Source organism: Arachis hypogaea, chromosome 12 (genome assembly GCF_003086295.3).
Source record: "Arachis hypogaea cultivar Tifrunner chromosome 12, arahy.Tifrunner.gnm2.J5K5, whole genome shotgun sequence".
Taxonomy (NCBI): Eukaryota; Viridiplantae; Streptophyta; class Magnoliopsida; order Fabales; family Fabaceae; genus Arachis; species Arachis hypogaea.
In genome coordinates, this window is record NC_092047.1 from 28,971,444 (window position 1) to 28,988,973 (window position 17,530).

The 17,530-nt window shown below is 40.1% G+C and overlaps 1 pseudogene; it reads left to right on the top strand.

Moving 5' to 3' along the window:
- Window positions 1–4,034: 4,034 nt before the first annotated feature.
- On the top strand, window positions 4,035–17,272 carry LOC112729903 (protein-tyrosine-phosphatase MKP1-like; annotated as a pseudogene).
- Window positions 17,273–17,530: the final 258 nt, after the last annotated feature.

Genomic DNA, 17,530 nt, shown 5'->3' on the forward strand with positions numbered 1-17,530 from the left:
TATAATTAATTTTCTTTATTCATGAAAATTAAAGTATTAATTTCTAGAATCACAATTATTTAAATCAAATCATATAAATTCTTATTGTTTTACGATTCCTAAACTTTATAATTTAAATATGCAAATTACCCAATAGTTGTAAAATTAGATAAAATTTCTAATTTAATTATCAAAAATTGATTTAATTAGCTTTAATAAAATAATTTCTGAAATTAAAATCTTTAATACATAAATAAATTGAAATTAGTTCACAAAAAAAATTTATGAAAATTCTGAGTCTTACAGTTTCGAGTGACGAAGGCGATGGGCACAAGAAAGAGCTCTACGGCCACGCTTTTGAAGCGTGGCAGAAAAGAACCTTTTGGCCACGCTTTTAAAGCGTGCCAAAAGAGTACTAGGATATGGCCACGCTTTGTAAACGTGGCCGTAATGAAACCCTATCGCCACGCTTTCAAAACGTCCTTGTTTCTCTCTATGGCCACGCTTTTGAAGCGTGGCAAAAAAAAAGAGTGGCCGTTTCTCTAATCAATTGCCACCCTTACAAAAGCGTGGCCGTTGATACTTTTCGCCACGCTTTTGAAGCGTGGCAATAAAAAAAGTGGCCAAATCTCTAATCTATCGCCACCCTCATAAAAGCGTGGCCATTGACCACTTTTGGCCACGCTTTTGAAGCGTGGCAAGAAAAAAGCGTGGCCATAGGCCTTTTTTCTTGTAGTGAATGTAAAACCTTATGCATTGATGCTCTTGTATATAGAAAGAAAAAAAAATGAGAAAAACAAAAGAACAAAAGAAAAAGAAAAATAATATGGAAAAGAAAAGAAAAAAAAAAGAAAAAAAAGAAGAAAAAAAATAATAATAATAAAAAGGGGACAAAATGCCCCAAAGCAAGGTCCAATAAAATCAATGCATAAGTGTTGTGAAATGAAAAGGGTTGCATGAGTATGTGAAAAAGTGAGTAGAATGGGTAGTTAGAGTAGAATTTAATTGTATAGGTTATTATATGGGTTAAGTGGAAAGTTTAAGCTTATCAAAGATTCAAATTCCAAGCTCTCTTAACCAAATATGCATCCTACTTTGACCCTAACCCCATTACAACCTATGAAAAGACCTCATGATATATGTATGCATGCATGAAATGTATGTCGATTGTTAGAAGAAAAACAAATCTTATAAAGCATGATTAGGAGAGAATTGAGAGAATCAACCCTAAACACTTGAGCGAATAGAGTGCAAATACATCCGGTGAGGGTTTGATGCTCAATTACATGTTTTCACCTATGATCATCTCTTTTCATGCAAGTTTGTAAAAATATTTAATAACTCAATTCAATTGTGGATTAGACTTGCTAGTCCTTAGCCCTTGTGCATATATGTTTCTTGGGAATTGATTTATTTTGACCAAGCACTTGCATTCATTTAGATAGTTGCATATAGGTAGATTGCATTTAGTTAGTTTCCATTGAATAAATGCCATACCCTTACTTCATTCTTGGTTTAAGCATGAGGACATGCTTGGTTTAAGTGTGGGGAGGTTGATAAACTCCATTTGTAGGGTTTATCTTGTGCTTGATTTAGGGGATTTTATACCCTTTTACCCACATTTATCCATTGAAATAGCATGGTTTTATAACTTCTCCTTTAATTGTGCTTAAGAGTGAAAACATGCTTTTTAGGACTTAAAATAGCTAAATCTAATTCTCCTTGATTCCATTAGATGCCTTGATATGTTTGTTAGTGATTTCAGATTGAAAAGGCTAGGAATGGATCAAAGGAGTGAAGAGGAAAGCATGCAAAGTGGAGAAATCATGAAAAGTCAAAGAAGTTGAACTCGCCCATGGACGCGCGCGCGCACCTGGCGCTTGCGTGCACCTGCGAATCACCCCATGGATGCGTACGCGTGCTGTGCGCGTACGCATCGGTGCTGGTTTGTGATTTTTTAATGAAAACGTGACCAACGAATTCTCAAGGGTTGTGGGCCCCAATCCCAACCAACTTTGGCGCCAAAGATGCTATTTAAAGCCAAGGATTGAAGAGCAATAGGGATTCCAATCATACACACTCATTAGGATTAGTTTAGAGTTAGTTTCTAGAGAGAGAAGCTCTCTCTTCTCTCTAGAATTAGGATTAGGATTAGGTTTAGTTCTTAGATCTAGATTTTAATCTTTACTTTCTTCTACTTCTATCTCTCAATTCTTTGTTGCTACATTCATCTTCTTCTATTCTTTTGTTATAATTTCCTTTATGTTGTTCTTATATTTTGTTGTAGATCTAGTATTGTTCCTTCTACATTCTTCCAATTCAATAAGAGGTAATTCATAATAATTGTTCTTCTTTGCTTTTCTATTGTTGATCTCTTGCCTTTGTAGTTGTAGATTCCTTTAATTCTTGCAATTAATAATGTTTACTTCTATTGCACTCTATGTGTTTGTTGAAATGCCTCTTCTAGATATAGTGTAGATTTTGTTCCTCTTGGCCTAGGTAGAGTAATTAATGACACTTGAGTTATCTAATTCCTTTGTTGATTGATAATTGGAGAGATTGCTAATTGGTTTGGAGTGCACTAAAGCTAGTCTTTCCTTGGGAGTTGGCTAGGACTTGTGGCTCAAGTCAATTCATCCACTTGAGTTTCCTTTAATTAGTAAGGGTTAACTAAGTGGTAGCAATAAACAATTCTCATCACAATTGAGAAGGATAACTAGGATAGGACTTCTAATTTTCATACCTTGCCAAGAGCCTTTTATAGTTGTTAGTTTATTCTCATTGCCATTTACTTTTCATGCTTCTTATCCAAAACCCCAAAATAACTCATAACCAATAACAAGACACTTTATTGTAATTCCTAGGGAGAACGACTCGAGGTTTGAATACTTCGGTTATTAATTTTAGGGGTTTGTTACTTGTGACAAACAATTTTTTGTATGAAAGGATTATTGTTTGGTTTAGGAACTATACTTGCAACGAGAATTCATTTGTGAAATTCTAAACCATCAAAAATCCAATCATCACCTAGCAGTATGAGTTTCTAAACCTCCTATGTTGAAGGGAGGAGCCCTGCTGAGTTTTATGGATTAATAAAAGTACTACTATTTCTCTTCAATCCGTGTTTGATTCAATTTTAAGATGTATCTTCGTTCTTCAACTTGATGAATGGAATGACCTGTGACAATCGTCTCCGTTCTTCATACTAAGACCGCGTGCTTGAAAACCACCCGTGTTCTTCTTGGGTTCGTGTGAATATGTAACTGGAAAGCTTCGAACCGCCAGCTTGATTATACATCTCTTAGACGGCTAATCTACGACTTCGTTAGGGACTTCTTGAGACACCAATTCAGCCGATGTATGGGGAGATTAGGGTGTCTGTGGTAGAGGCTAGAACCCAAAGGCACAGCATTCTCTGATCCGCGAGATTTGACCTTGTCTGTGGTGTTTTGAGTAGGATCACAAAGGGAACAGACTGCTAGAGCTTCACCTCCGTTCGGATTGAATGACCGCTGACCCGGCATTTGATCTGAAGTAGAGGAGATTAATGACCGCGGTCGTACGCCGTTGATCACATACAGCCTGCGATAGAAGAAATCATTCACAATTGAAGAAGACAGTAATGCCAGATTTAATCCAGAAGAACAAACATCTCCAAGCCTTAACCACCTTCTTATCATAGTTTACACAACTTCTGAGTTTTGATTACCCTTTTTTCATTCCTTTTATAATTTTAACCAAATTCAAACCAATAACTCTTCTATCCGCCTGACTAAGATCTGCAAAATAACTATAGCTTGCTTCAAACCACAATCCTCGTGGGATCGACCCTGACTCGCTCAGGTATTACTTGAACGACCCAGTGCACTTGCTGGTTCAGTTATACGAAGCGTGAGGATTCGTGCACCAGTAGTAAAAAGGACTAAAAATTTAGAGTAAAGGACAAATAGGTCCCTGAACTTTTTTTTCGCGGACATTTTCGTCCTCAAGGATTGGAAAATACATTCATGTCCCTGACTCTTCCAAAACGCGGACAAATTGACCCCTCCATTAAAATGACTCTGTTACACTCAACGGAAAATGCTGACGTGGCTCCCGTGGCACTGACCTGGCCGTTACGGGAGCACACGTGGCATGTAGCTTTTCAAAACAGGACATATTAGTCCTCTCACACCAAAATGTGTAGCTTTTCAAAACAGGACATATTAGTCCTCCCAACCCAAACGACGTTGATAAACCACTATTTTATGGTTTATATTGTGTTTAATTGTGTGGTTTTATCATGATCTTTACCCACTTATTCGTTAAATAAGCATGCATTTATAATTCCTTCCTAAAGTTATTGCATGATTGAAAACTTGCTTCCTAGAGACTTTTAATTATATATTTTATTTCTCCTTTACTCCATTCGATGCCGTGATCTGTGTGTTAAGTGTTTCAGGCTTTATAGGGCATGAATGAGTTGGAGATTGGAAAGGAAGCTTGCTAAAATGGAAGGAACACAAGAAATTGAGGAGATGACCAGTGAGAAGCGACGCGGCCGCATGGATCACGCGACGCATATTTTATAATCATTCTTAACTCGCCAATTTCCGCACGCATCAATTTTTGGCGCCGTTGCCAGGAAGTTGCAATAGAGTGCTAAAGTTATTAATTGGAATTTATTTATTTGCATTTTATTTTATTTTGCTACTATGAGCTGCTTGTTTCTTTCGTTAGATGACACGTTCGCTTCCTGATCCAAGCTTGCTAGTATTCGATCCTGAGATTGAAAGAACTATTTCACGAATAAGGCAAGCTCGGCGTCGGTTAGTCCTCTCTAAGGGCGGATCTGAAACGTCATCTGAGAAAGAAACTAGCCCCCATTCTACTGATTTGGTTGTTTTACGTACAGATAACATGGCAGCAGCCAGGAGAGTTACTATCCAGGAGGCTGGAGCCCCTGATTTTACAATGCAACCATTTCAAGCGCATCACCCAGCGGTAGCTACAGATTTTGAGATAAAGACCGCATTGCTCAATTTGATGCCCAAGTTTCATGGCTTACCTGCTCAAGAGCCTATCAAGCACCTGAGAGATTTTCAGGCAGCCTGTTCTACTGTCAAGCGTGATGGTGCAGATGAAACTTCAATTTTGCTAAAAGCTTTCCCATTTTCTCTTGAGGAAAAGGCAAGAGAGTGGTACTACACTCAACCAGCAGCAATTGTATCCAACTGGGATACACTGAGAAGAGAATTCTTGGAAAAGTTCTTTCCAGCTGAAGTTACTGATAAACTGAGGAAAGATATTTCTATGATTGTTCAGGATGAATCCGAGACGCTTTATGAATATTGGGAGCGCTTCAATAATCTTCTGGAAGCTTGCCCCTACCATATGATTGACAAGATAGTGTTACTCGGTTATGTCACACAAGGAATGAGGTCCCAAGATAAGACCACATTAGAAAGTGCTAGCAATGGGTCTATGAAAAAGTACAAGACCACTGATGAGGCATGGCAATTGGTCAGCGACTTAGCTGAATCTACTAGGAATCACAGGTAGAAACAAGGCCGTGCAAAAGCCGTGGCAAAAGTATCCTCTAGCAGAGAGACTGCTACTTTAACTCAGAGTATCTGTGAAATGACCAACTTGCTGAAGCAAATGCAATTGAATCAACAACAAGTTCAGTAAGCTCAACCTTCTCTAGCACAGCAAATCCAACAGTTAGTCCCACAGAGAGTTTGCGAAATCTGCGCTGATTATAGCCACTATACTGATGAATGTCCGCAGCTCCAGCAGGAAGAGAACATTGTGGCAGCCACTCATAACTTCTATGACCGCCCCAACCAAGGGTACAATCAAGGTGGCAATTACAACCACGGATGGCAAGACAATTCTAACCAGAATTAGAGGGACAACAACAACAACAACAGAGGAGGCAGAGATAATCAGGGATATCAGAGGTGGAATAACAACAACAACAGGCAGCATAATCAGAATCAGCCTTGCAGAGCACCTCACCTAAGGCAATCCCAAGGACCACAGAATACCCTATAGCAGACCTCTCAATTTACCTATCCTTCTTCATCTGCTAATGATGACTTACTACAATCTATGGATTAGAGACAGCAGACCATGGAAAATAACATTGATGCCACTCTAAATGGTCTGAACGCTACTTTGCAAGCTATTGTCTCACAGATTGGTTCAATGAATAACTCCAATAATCAACCTTTGAGCTCCAATGGTATTCCCTCTCAACCATTATCCAATCCCAAGGGTGGTATTAATGCCATCACCCTAAGGTCTGGAACCACACTACAGGAGAGGAACCAGGAGGAGCCAAACCCACTAGAACACGCCTCAGCTGAAGAGGTAGTGGAAATAGAAGATGTTGAAGAGGAAGAGGACATACAGGACATAGCTGAAGAAGAAGAAGTGCAACCATATGAGGAAGCATTAAAAGGCACAGACACTGCAGAAGACACCACTCCTATTCCATTTCCACAACTTGCAAGGAAGCCCAGGAAGCAGCTGAAACCTGATCCCAAAATGGTAGAGATATTCAAAAAGGTTGAGGTAACTGTTCCCCTTTTGATGTTATTCAACAGGTACCTAAATATGCAAAGTTTCTAAAAGATTTATGTATACATAAAGACAAAATTAATGAATTAGAAACTATTCCTTTAGGAAGTTCCATATCTGCTTTAATGGGAGGTTTACCTGAAAAGTGTAGTGACCCAGGTCCTTGTATAGTTAATTGTACTATTGGTGGTGTGATATTTTGAGGAGCATGTGTGAGTATAATGCCTTTGTCTATATATGATGTTTTGAGGCTCCCTCCCTTAAAAAGGTCGGCAGCTCATTTTGTGTTAGCAGATAAAAGCATTATTACAGTGGTTGGAGTTGCTGAAGATGTACTAGTAGGCAATAAGGGACTCACGTTCCCCACTGATTTTTATATCCTGGAAATGCCCCAAAATGACTCAGACAAGCCATCATCAATCCTACTCGGAAGGCCATTCTTGAAGACCTCAAAGTTTAAATTAGATGCTTTTTCAGGAACATACTCTTTTGAAATAGATGGCAGAGTAGTAATCTTCAATCTGAATGGAGTTATGAAGCATCCTCCGGAGGATCACTCTATCCTCAAGTGTGACATTATAGATGAAACCGTGGCTGAAGTTCACCAGGAGGAATTTGAAGAGAAGCACACAGGATAAAGTCCAAGTGTGGGGACATTCTCAGAGGACAAAGACAGTGCCTTACCACTGTTACCAGCTCCAGACAACCCAGAGCCTGAACATGATCAGAAGTTAGAATTGAAACCCCTCCCTCCACACCTCAAATATGATTACCTTGAAGACGGGCAGAAGTTTCCGGTTATCATTGCAAGGGAACTCACTTCTCAACAGGAAGAACAGCTACTTGGTGTGCTGAGGAGGCACAAGAAGGCAATTGGTTGGAGTTTGGCAGATATAGTAGGCATAAACCCTCAAGTCTGTGAGCATAGAATATTTTTAGAAGAGGGAGCAAGACCTGTCCGTCAACCCCAGAGAAGACTGAACCCCACTATCCTAGAGGTTGTCAAAAAGGAAGTGACCAGACTACTAGAGGCAGATATCATCTATCCTATCTCAGACAGTGAATGGGTGAGCCCAGTACAAGTGGTGCCAAAGAAGTCTGTAGTCACTACAGTGAAGAATGAGCATGGAGAGCTCATAGCAACTAGAGTTCAGAACGCCTGGAGGGTCTGCATTGACTACAGACGCCTCAACCAAGCAACCCGTAAGGATCACTATCCTCTTCCATTCATTGATCAAATGCTGGATCGCCTGTCAGGTAAATCGCATTATTATTTTCTAGATGGTTACACAGGTTATTTCCAGATTCATATAGCTCCTGAGGATTAGGAAAAGACCACTTTTACATGTCCTTTTAGGACTTATGCTTACAAGAGAATGCCCTTTGGCTTGTGCAATGCACCAGCTACTTTCCAGAGGTGCATGATGAGTCTTTTCTCTGATCTTATTGAGGACTGCATGGAAGTTTTTATGGATGATTTTAGTGTTTATGGTGATTCTTTTAGCCTTTGCTTAGATGGATTATCTAGAGTATTAGATAGATGTGTCAGTACAAACCTGGTATTAAATTTTGAAAAATGCCACTTTATGGTTAAACAAGGGATTGTACTAGGACATGTTGTATCTAATACTAGCATTTCTGTAGATCCAGCAAAGGTGGATGTTATTTCTAGTTTACCTTACCCTTCTTCTGTGAGGGAGGTCCGTTCTTTCCTTGGCCATGCATGTTTTTACAGGAGGTTCATTAAGGACTTCAGTAAGGTAGCACTTCCCTTATCCAGACTACTGCAGAAAGATATTGAGTTCGAGTTCAGTGAAAATTGCAAACAAGCGTTTGATAAGCTGAAGACTGCACTGACTCAAGCTCCAATTGTAAGAGGACCAGACTGGAGCCAACCATTTGAAATAATGTGTGATGCTTCCAACCATGCAGTAGGAGCAACACTAGCTCAGCGTTAAGGTAAGGATCCTTTTGTTATTGCTTATGTGTCTAAAACTTTAGATGCCGCTCAGTCGAATTACACTACTACTGAGAAAGAGCTTCTTGCTATTGTTTTTGCTCTGGATAAATTCCGAGCCTATTTACTTGGTACTAAAGTAGTAGTGTATTCAGACCACACAGCTCTAAAGTATTTATTATCTAAAAAGGAGTCCAAACCAAGGCTTATACGTTGGATACTGCTATTACAAGAATTTGATTTAGAAATTAAGGATAGGAGTGGTAACCAGAATTTAGTGGCAGACCACTTGAGTCGCCTTGAACATATTACAGATGATTCCACTCCTATATCTGATAATTTCCCATTTGATAACCTACAAGCAGTATCTGAGATAGTCCCTCGGTATGCACCTGTAGCTAATTATCTAGTTAGCCGCACTTTTCCTCTGAACTTTTCTAAGCATAAAAGAGACAAGCAGAAAAGTGAGTCTAAATATTATATATGTGATGACCCATATTTATGGAGATGTGGCGCTGACCAGGTAATTAGACGGTGTGTGCCTCAATCAGAATTCCAGTCCATCTTAGAGGCCTGTCACTCATCTGAGAGTGGAGGACATTTTGGCCCTCAAAGAACTGCTAGAAAAATCTTAGACTGTGGATTCTGGTGGCTTACTCTTTTTAGGGACGCTGCTGAATTTTGTAGATCTTGTTTTCCATGCCAGAAATTTGGTAATATATCCAGGAAGGATGAGATGCCTCAACAGATTATGCTTTTCTGTGAAATTTTTTATGTTTGGGGCATTGACTTCATGGGTCCATTTCCAAATTCTAATGGTTATTTCTATATATTGTTAGCTATGGATTATGTTTCCAAATGGGTAGAAGCAATTCCTACCCGCAATGATGATGATGCTAACATTGTTGTTTCCTTTGTGAGAAACCATATTATTTGTCGCTTTGGATCACCACGAGCAATCGTGAGCGATCAAGGCACCCATTTTTGTAACAGGAGACTAACAGGACTAATGAAGAAGCATGGGATAATTCATAAAGTTGTAACAGCCTACCATCCTCAGACTAATGGGCAAGCCGAGGTGTCAAATAGAGAGATAAAGCGTATCTTGCAGAAGATAGTCAAACCTCATAGAAGAGACTGGAGCACCAGGCTACAAGATGCACTCTGGGCATACAGAACAACATACAAAACACCCATTGGGATGAGTCCTTTCCGCTTAGTTTATGGAAAAGCTTGTCATCTCCCTGTTGAAATAGAGCATAAAGCCTTTTGGGCAGTAAAGGAATGCAACATGGGAATTGAGAGAGCCGGAGCTGAAAGGAAGTTGCAACTGCAGGAACTGGAAAGCCTTCGCCTAGAAGCTTATGAGAATTCAACACTATACAAGGAGAAGAAGAAGGCTGTACATGATCAGCACATCAAGAGGAAAGAGTTCCAACCTGGGGATTTAATCCTCCTCTATAAATCTCGACTAAGGCTCATGCCAGGCAAGTTGAGATCAAGATGGGAAGGTCCATACAGAGTAGAGAAGGCCGAACCATACGGAGTCTATCACCTAAGTCATCCTTCAAGCTCTGAACCTATCAAAGTCAATGGACATCGTTTAAAGCTGTACCATGGCGAGAAGCTGAAGAAGAACAAGGAGCTCGAGATCTTCCTCTTGGAAGATCCCCACATAGCCGAAGACTGAGCTAGTGGAGCGTCCAACTTACGGACGTTAAAGCAAAGTGCTAGGTGGGAGACAACCCACCATGGAATGATCGTTCTTTTCTTTATTTTTAGTCTTCTTATTCAATAACTCTTCTCTTCATTAGTACATTTCGTGCATCTGCATTCACATATTTTTAATTAAAAAAAAAATCACGCGACGCGACCGCCTCATTGACGCGTCCGCATCGCAGGGAGCTGGGAGACAATATTAATATGAATAGAGAGTTACGCAGGAGTAGGGCTGGAGGCGTGCCAATGGCACAATTCGTCCCACGCGACCGCGTCATATGGGAATAATGGCCTCCCACGCGACCGCGTGCCCCACGCGGCTGCGTGACCTGGATTTCGACGTAACAAGGGTGCACAGCCGAAAGTTGTGCTAGAGTGGTGCTGGACTGGCGCTGGACGCGCAGTCCCTCTCACGCGATCGCGTGCCCCACGCAACCGCGTCGTTTCCCAATAATTGCCCACTCACGCGATCGCATGCCCCATGCGATCGCGTCACCCATAATTTGGCACTAATATGATTTTGAACAGAGAGTTGTGCGAGTGCGAGGCTACCCTCGCGCCATTAGCCTAAAATGGGTCACACGACTGCGTGCCCCACGCGACCGCATCCCTTGCGCCGCACAGCCTCCCTAATTTTGCCAATTATCATATCTTTTTCCCCCTAAATCCTATTTTTCTCTTTTCCCTCCTTATTTCTTCTCCCTCCCTTCCTCCCTTCTTCCTTCTTTCTCACCTTTTACTCTCTCTCACCCCCATTAACAAGTTTTTTCTTTCTCCTTCCCTCCTTACTTTTCTATTATTCTTCTTATTTTTATATGTCATCTTTTTTTTTTCTTTTCTTTTTACCTTCATTGTTCATATTTTCTTTTTCTTTCTTTTCCCTTTTTACTTGGTGTTATCAATTTATGTGAGTCATTATTTATTATTATATGCTTGTGGAGTGTTGTAAATTTGTTTGACAATTATATATTGCTTTTTAAGGGATTACTTGCATGTTCAAATTCTTATTTTCAAAAGCTTCTTCTACATGCATGCTATGTGTTTGTGAAAAAGCCCATATGGCATTATGAACTTCTCTACATTTTTCTACTCTAATATTCAATGCTTGCTTTTCACAAATTTCCTTTACTATTTTATTCATTGAAATTAATTGTCAATGCAAATGTGATGGTTTGTTACGAGTGATGCTTGATCTATGCTACTCATGCCCTTTGCCGGCATGCCAATAAACACCTTGCATTCACTTGTCATCATATGCACTAGTTATTTTCCATTAATGAGTTTTCACATGTACTCATGAGCGTGTGTTAATATCATTTACCTTTTTATGTGCATTTATAACCATCCTTTCCGTTATCTTCCTTGCTCTATCTCTTTAACTTTAATTTACTTTCTCTTCCCTTTTTCAGGATGGCGACCAAGAAAGGAAAAGAGAAAGCTACTCCCAAACAACCAGCAAGAAGAGGTACAAAGAGAGCATTAGTGGTAGAACCCTCTTCAACTGCGGTAAAGCCCTCAACAAAGAAAATTAAGAGGATTATAAAGGTTGATGATAAAGAAAGAGCCTTCCCAGCAAAGGACACTGCGCGGTTTTCCAATCGCTACTGTGAGCAGATGTTCCCCATCCTGGTTGAAAGGAGTTACAACAATGAATACCTTCTTCTCCTCCCAAACCACATTGCTGCATTTGTTGAGCCGCAGATTGCCTGAACACAATGGGGTTTCCTACAAAGACAGCCAAGGCAGGTCAATCTTACTTGGGTAGTCGAGTTCTACTCCAACTACCACCTACCGACCCTACAGTCTGTCTACGTCCATCAGAAGCAAGTCCCCATTACAGAAGAGGTCATTCAAAAAGTTCTAAGTCTTCCCCCTATTCCAGAAGGATTAGATGCCTTTCAAGAAGCCGCAGTCAAGCGCCAGCTGTACCAATTTGACTGGGACGCCGTTCTCAGAGTTATCGCACTACCTGGCAGCAGATGGATCTACGGATACCATCGTACCCGCCCTAAGGGAATTTCGGCTTCAGCACTTACCTTGGAGGCTCGCGTATGGGCACAGATTATGTCCCATTACGTCTTTCCAAGCACTCACGAGTCCTCCTTCACTACGGACATGGCCGTTCTACTTTGGTGTATCCTTACAGACCAACCTCTGAATCTACCGAGACATATCCGGAATGCCATGGGACACGTACAAATCACGGGCAACTTACCTTTTCCCGCCCTGGTCTCAGATCTTGTCTCAGCAGCTGGAGTCTCCTACAGAGCTGGGGACACCAAAGCCATGCTTCCACGGGATGATCAGTATGTCCTCAACGGGAAGTACCTTAGACTTCCAGCAGCCACTACCAGCCAGCCCACTGAACCAGTTGCAGATATTCCTTCTTCAACACCACAAGCACCTACAACAGCCCAACTGCTCCAGCAGATACTTGAAAAGTTGGATCGACAAGAACAGAAAGCTAAGCTGAGAGAGCGCCGTAACAAGTGCCGATTCACATACCTCAAGGAGCTGATCATGGGAAAATTCAAGGACTCAGATACCCCGGACTCCACTTCTTTTACCAGCACAGGGAGCCATGATGATCCCGACTGTGGAGATACTGCTACCCGCCCACCTTTGTTCTTGACAGATGGTACCGGGGACGGTGCAAAGCCTTAAGTGTGGGTAGGTCGGTCAGTACCTGACTTCTGGAGGTAATTTCTCTTCCCTAGCACCAATAAATTAGGATATTTAGTTAGATTTTTCTTTTATAGAATAGGATAAACTGCATAGTAATAGATTAGTTGCATGCATGTTCTGCTTGATTGAAAAGACAATAAGTTTCTTCTAAGACCTTATCTTTGGAACAAAAAATTTTCACTAATTTTAATTAATTATTTTATGTTAAAATTGCTTGAAGTTGTATTTGGAACATGATTTTTGAGCTAAAGAACACACAACCTGCGAGATTTGAGCCTTTATGAATGGTTATATTATTTAACCATAATTATTTTATTCTTGTGTGTTTACTTCTCTATGATTGTAATCTATATTTTGTTTCATCCTATATGTCCAATGTTTATTATATTTATATGTTTGCATATGATTGAGGCCATTATTTGTTTAGCTCACTAATCCAAATTAAGCCTACCCTTCCAATTACCTTTGTTAGCCACTTTGAGTCTTTAAATCCCATTTTTTCTATATTTTACCACATTACTAGCCTTAAGCGGAAAAATAATTATATATCCCAAATTGAATCTTTGGTTAGCTTAAGATAGAATTGTGTGAGTCAATCAAGTATGGGAAATTGTGGGAACAAAGGATAAAAAGAGAATGAGTCGTGATAATATTATGGGAATTTGGATACATACTCATGTGAAACTATAAGAATTAAAACTCTATGTGCATTGATAAGCTATGTTATTTTTATGTTTCTATGTTTAAAAAAAATCCAAAAATACTCAATAAATAAATAAGGGGACAAAATCACCCCAATGCTAAGTCAAGCATTCAAAGATCAATGCATGTATGATAAAATCAAAATAAAAGGTTGATACATGAGTATGGATGTGAAAGAGATCTCTGGGTAGCTAGGTATGAATTTTAAAAGTTATATAGAATATATATATATGTTATGTTAAAGCTTGGGTTAATTAAAGATTCAATTTATAAGCTTACTTAGCCATATATGTATCCTTGCCCTTACCTTGGCCCCATTACAACCTTGAAAAGACCTCATGATGTTTGCATTGGTATATTAAATGTTGTTAATTGGTTAGGAGAAGAACAAACATTAGAGAGCATGATTAGAGAAGGATAGAGTGATGAACCTATACACTAGAGAGACTAGAGTGTACATACATCATCAGTGAAGGTTCCATGCTTGAATTTCTATGCTCCCTACTTTCATGAGCTATCTTCTTGCATGTTTATCTGTTCTTACTGTATAAAAATTGAGTTAGTAGAATTTGATTTGTAATTGTTTTGAAGAGCTTACTTACTTTTGATCAAGTGGACAAAAATCATATAGTTGCATTCATATATATAGGTTGCATTGCATTTCATAGGTTTTACATGTTCTTACTCATTCATTTTATCTCCTTCAACTAAGCATGAGGACATGCTAATGTTTAAGTGCGGGGAGGTTGATAAACCACTATATTATGGTTTATATTGTGTTTAATTGTGTAGTTTTATCATGATCTTTACCCACTTATTCGTTAAATAAGCATGCATTTATAATTCCTTCCTAAAGTTATTGCATGATTGAAAACTTGCTTCCTAGAGACTTTTAATTATATATTTTATTTCTCCTTTACTCCATTCGATGTCGTGATCTGTGTGTTAAGTGTTTCAGGCTTTATAGGGCATGAATGAGTTGGAGATTGGAAAGGAAGCTTGCTAAAATGGAAGGAACACAAGAAATTGAGGAGATGACCAGCGAGAAGCGATGCGGCCGCATGAATCATGCGACCGCGCGAAAGAAAGGAAATCACAGTGACGTGGCCGCATGGATGACGTGACCGCGTGGCATGGAATAGCACGAGTGACGCGGCCGCATGGATGACGCGACCGCGTGGCAAAGCAGAAAGCCGAATGATGCGGCCGCATGGATGACGCGACCGCGTGACATGCGCGATCTGCATAATCTGCAGAATCGCTGGGGGCGATTTTGGGCCCTATTTTGACCCAGTTTTCGGCCCAGAAAAGCAGACTAGAGCCAGAGAACATGCAGAAACCAACAACAACATTCATTCCGCATAGTTTTAGTTTTTAGATCTAGTTTTCCTCTCCTCTAGGTTTTCTCTCTACAAATTCATAGTTTTTAGGATTTGTTATGTTCATTGTTTTGCATTGGGATATTGAGAAGAGTTATTGCCTCATCAAGACTTCGACATTCTAGTTCGTTCTCTTTACTTGTCTCTTACTCTTCCATGTTCCTTAATTTACTTAATTTTACCATTGGATTATTTTAGCATTTATTAATACAAGAATTACTTTTATTTTTAATTAATCTTTTGATCATTATTTATTATGTCTTTCTTTAATTCCCTTTCTTATGTTATGAATTTTACATTTACAATGAGCGAGTAGTTCCCTAACTTGATGGGGAGTTGATTGAAAGAAACCCTTGAAGTTGGGATGCTCAAGAGAAAGATTGTAGTTGGGTTTATTGTTGGATTGCTCTCTAGTCACTAACACCAATCCTTCCAAGAGCGGATTGGAACTTGTGGATAGAAATAGCATTCCAACTTGTTTAACTTTCCCTTACTTAGTGAGGGACAACTAAATAGAATAATCCCCAATTATCAATCAATCTTGAGAGTACTGCAATAAGAATAGGGCTTCCAACTAATCAACTCCCAGTCAAGGCTTTTATTTAAATTTATATAAATTCTCTAATTTAATTTTCTACCATTCAACTCAAACCTTTTTGAAAACATCTGATTAATAAAATAGCACACTTTTCTGCAACTCGTTGGGTGACGACCTGGGACTCATACTCCCAGTATTTTGATTTTAATTTCTGTGACACCCGTTTTAAATTGATAAAGCGGATTTCTAGTTGGTTGAGAACTATACTTGCAACGCATATTTTATAATCATTCTTAACTCGCCAATTTCTGCACGCATCAATTTTTGGCGCCGTTGCCGGGGAGTTGCAATAAAGTGCTAAAGTTATTAATTGGAATTTATTTATTTGTATTTTATTTTATTTTGCTACTATTAATCACAAGTTCTGTCCGCCGCCACTTACGCTGCGATCGCAGCAGAGTTCCAAGTCCCGGTCGAGCCTGCCGCCCCTCCAGCCACTTTTGATAGCCCGGCGGAGCCTCGATGAGTGGCCGCAGGCGAGCTCAGATGACATTGGGCAGTGGTTGCCCCCACAGCTGCCATTGACCCTCGGTGGCGGCATGAGAGGTAACCCTGGTGAAAGGTTGAAACTTGATCTCTGCTCAATTCAGATGAACAATGATAGGAATTGCAATAATGGCAGTAATATTAGTGGTAATAATAATAGTTGTAACAATAATGGTGTTAGTGGACTCATGAAGAGGGATAGAATTGCATTTTTTGATAAGGAGTGTTCAAAGGTTGCTGAACATATTTACCTTGGTGGTGATGCTAGTGCTAAGAATAGGGATATATTGAAACAGAATGGGATCACTCATATCTTGAACTGTGTTGGTTTTGTGTGCCCCGAGTATTTTAAGGCTGATTTTGTGTATAGAACATTGTGGCTTCAGGATAGTCCTTCAGAGGATATTAGTAGTATCTTGTATGATGTGTTTGATTACTTTGAGGATGTTAGGGAACAAGGTGGTAGGGTGTTTGTGCACTGTTGTCAAGGTGTGTCTAGGTCTACTTCGTTGGTGATTGCATACCTCATGTGGAGGGAAGGACAGAGCTTTGATGATGCTTTTCAGTTGGTGAAGGCTGCAAGGGGTATTGCCGATCCGAATATGGGGTTTGCTTGCTAGTTGTTGCAGTGCCAGAAGAGGGTGCATGCAGTTCCTCTTAGTCCTACCTCTTTGCTTAGGATGTATAGGATGGCTCCACACTCGCCTTATGATCCTTTGCATCTCGTCCCCAAAATGTTAACGGATCCTTCGCCTCCCACATTGGACTCCAGGGGAGCTTTTTTTGTACATATTCCTACTACAATATTTGTTTGGTGATTAGAGGAAAGTGGGCTGCTATGATGTTGATTATGAAGTTTTCCAAAAAGCTATTGTTGGAGGTTTTGTGCCACCATTTCCATCATCAGAGGATGAACATGAAACCCATCTTCCTGCAAGAGAGAGTAGTTGGAGTGCCTTAAGGCGTAAAGTTTCCTCTTCTCATATGAAGGAGATTGTCACAGCCCCTAAGTCATCCCTCCCAAGGGTTTATTCCGATTCCATGTTGTGTATTCATTCAACAAAAACTTCATCTCCATCCTCATCATCTATATCATCATCTTCACCCTCGTATATCTCTCCAGATTCTATTTTTTCGCCCTCGTATATCTCACCTTGGAAGGAGGGTGAGAAGAGAGAGAGAATAATGGGAGTAAGGGAGTGAGAAAGGGAAGAAGACGCGAAAAGAGAGGAAGGAGGAGGTCGCCGGCATTGATGGTGGCTGACGGAGGCACCGCTGTGCGGCGGTGATCGAGGCAGGGGCCAAGGAAGAAGAATGGAAGGGAAAAAAGGACGAAGGAAGAAGAAAAGGCAGAAAAATTCAAAACAGAATTGGGGGAGGTTACAAAAACAGCGTCGTTTTTGTCTCCAGGACTTATATGTCCTGTTACGAAATGCTCGATGCCACATGGCCTCCGTTACG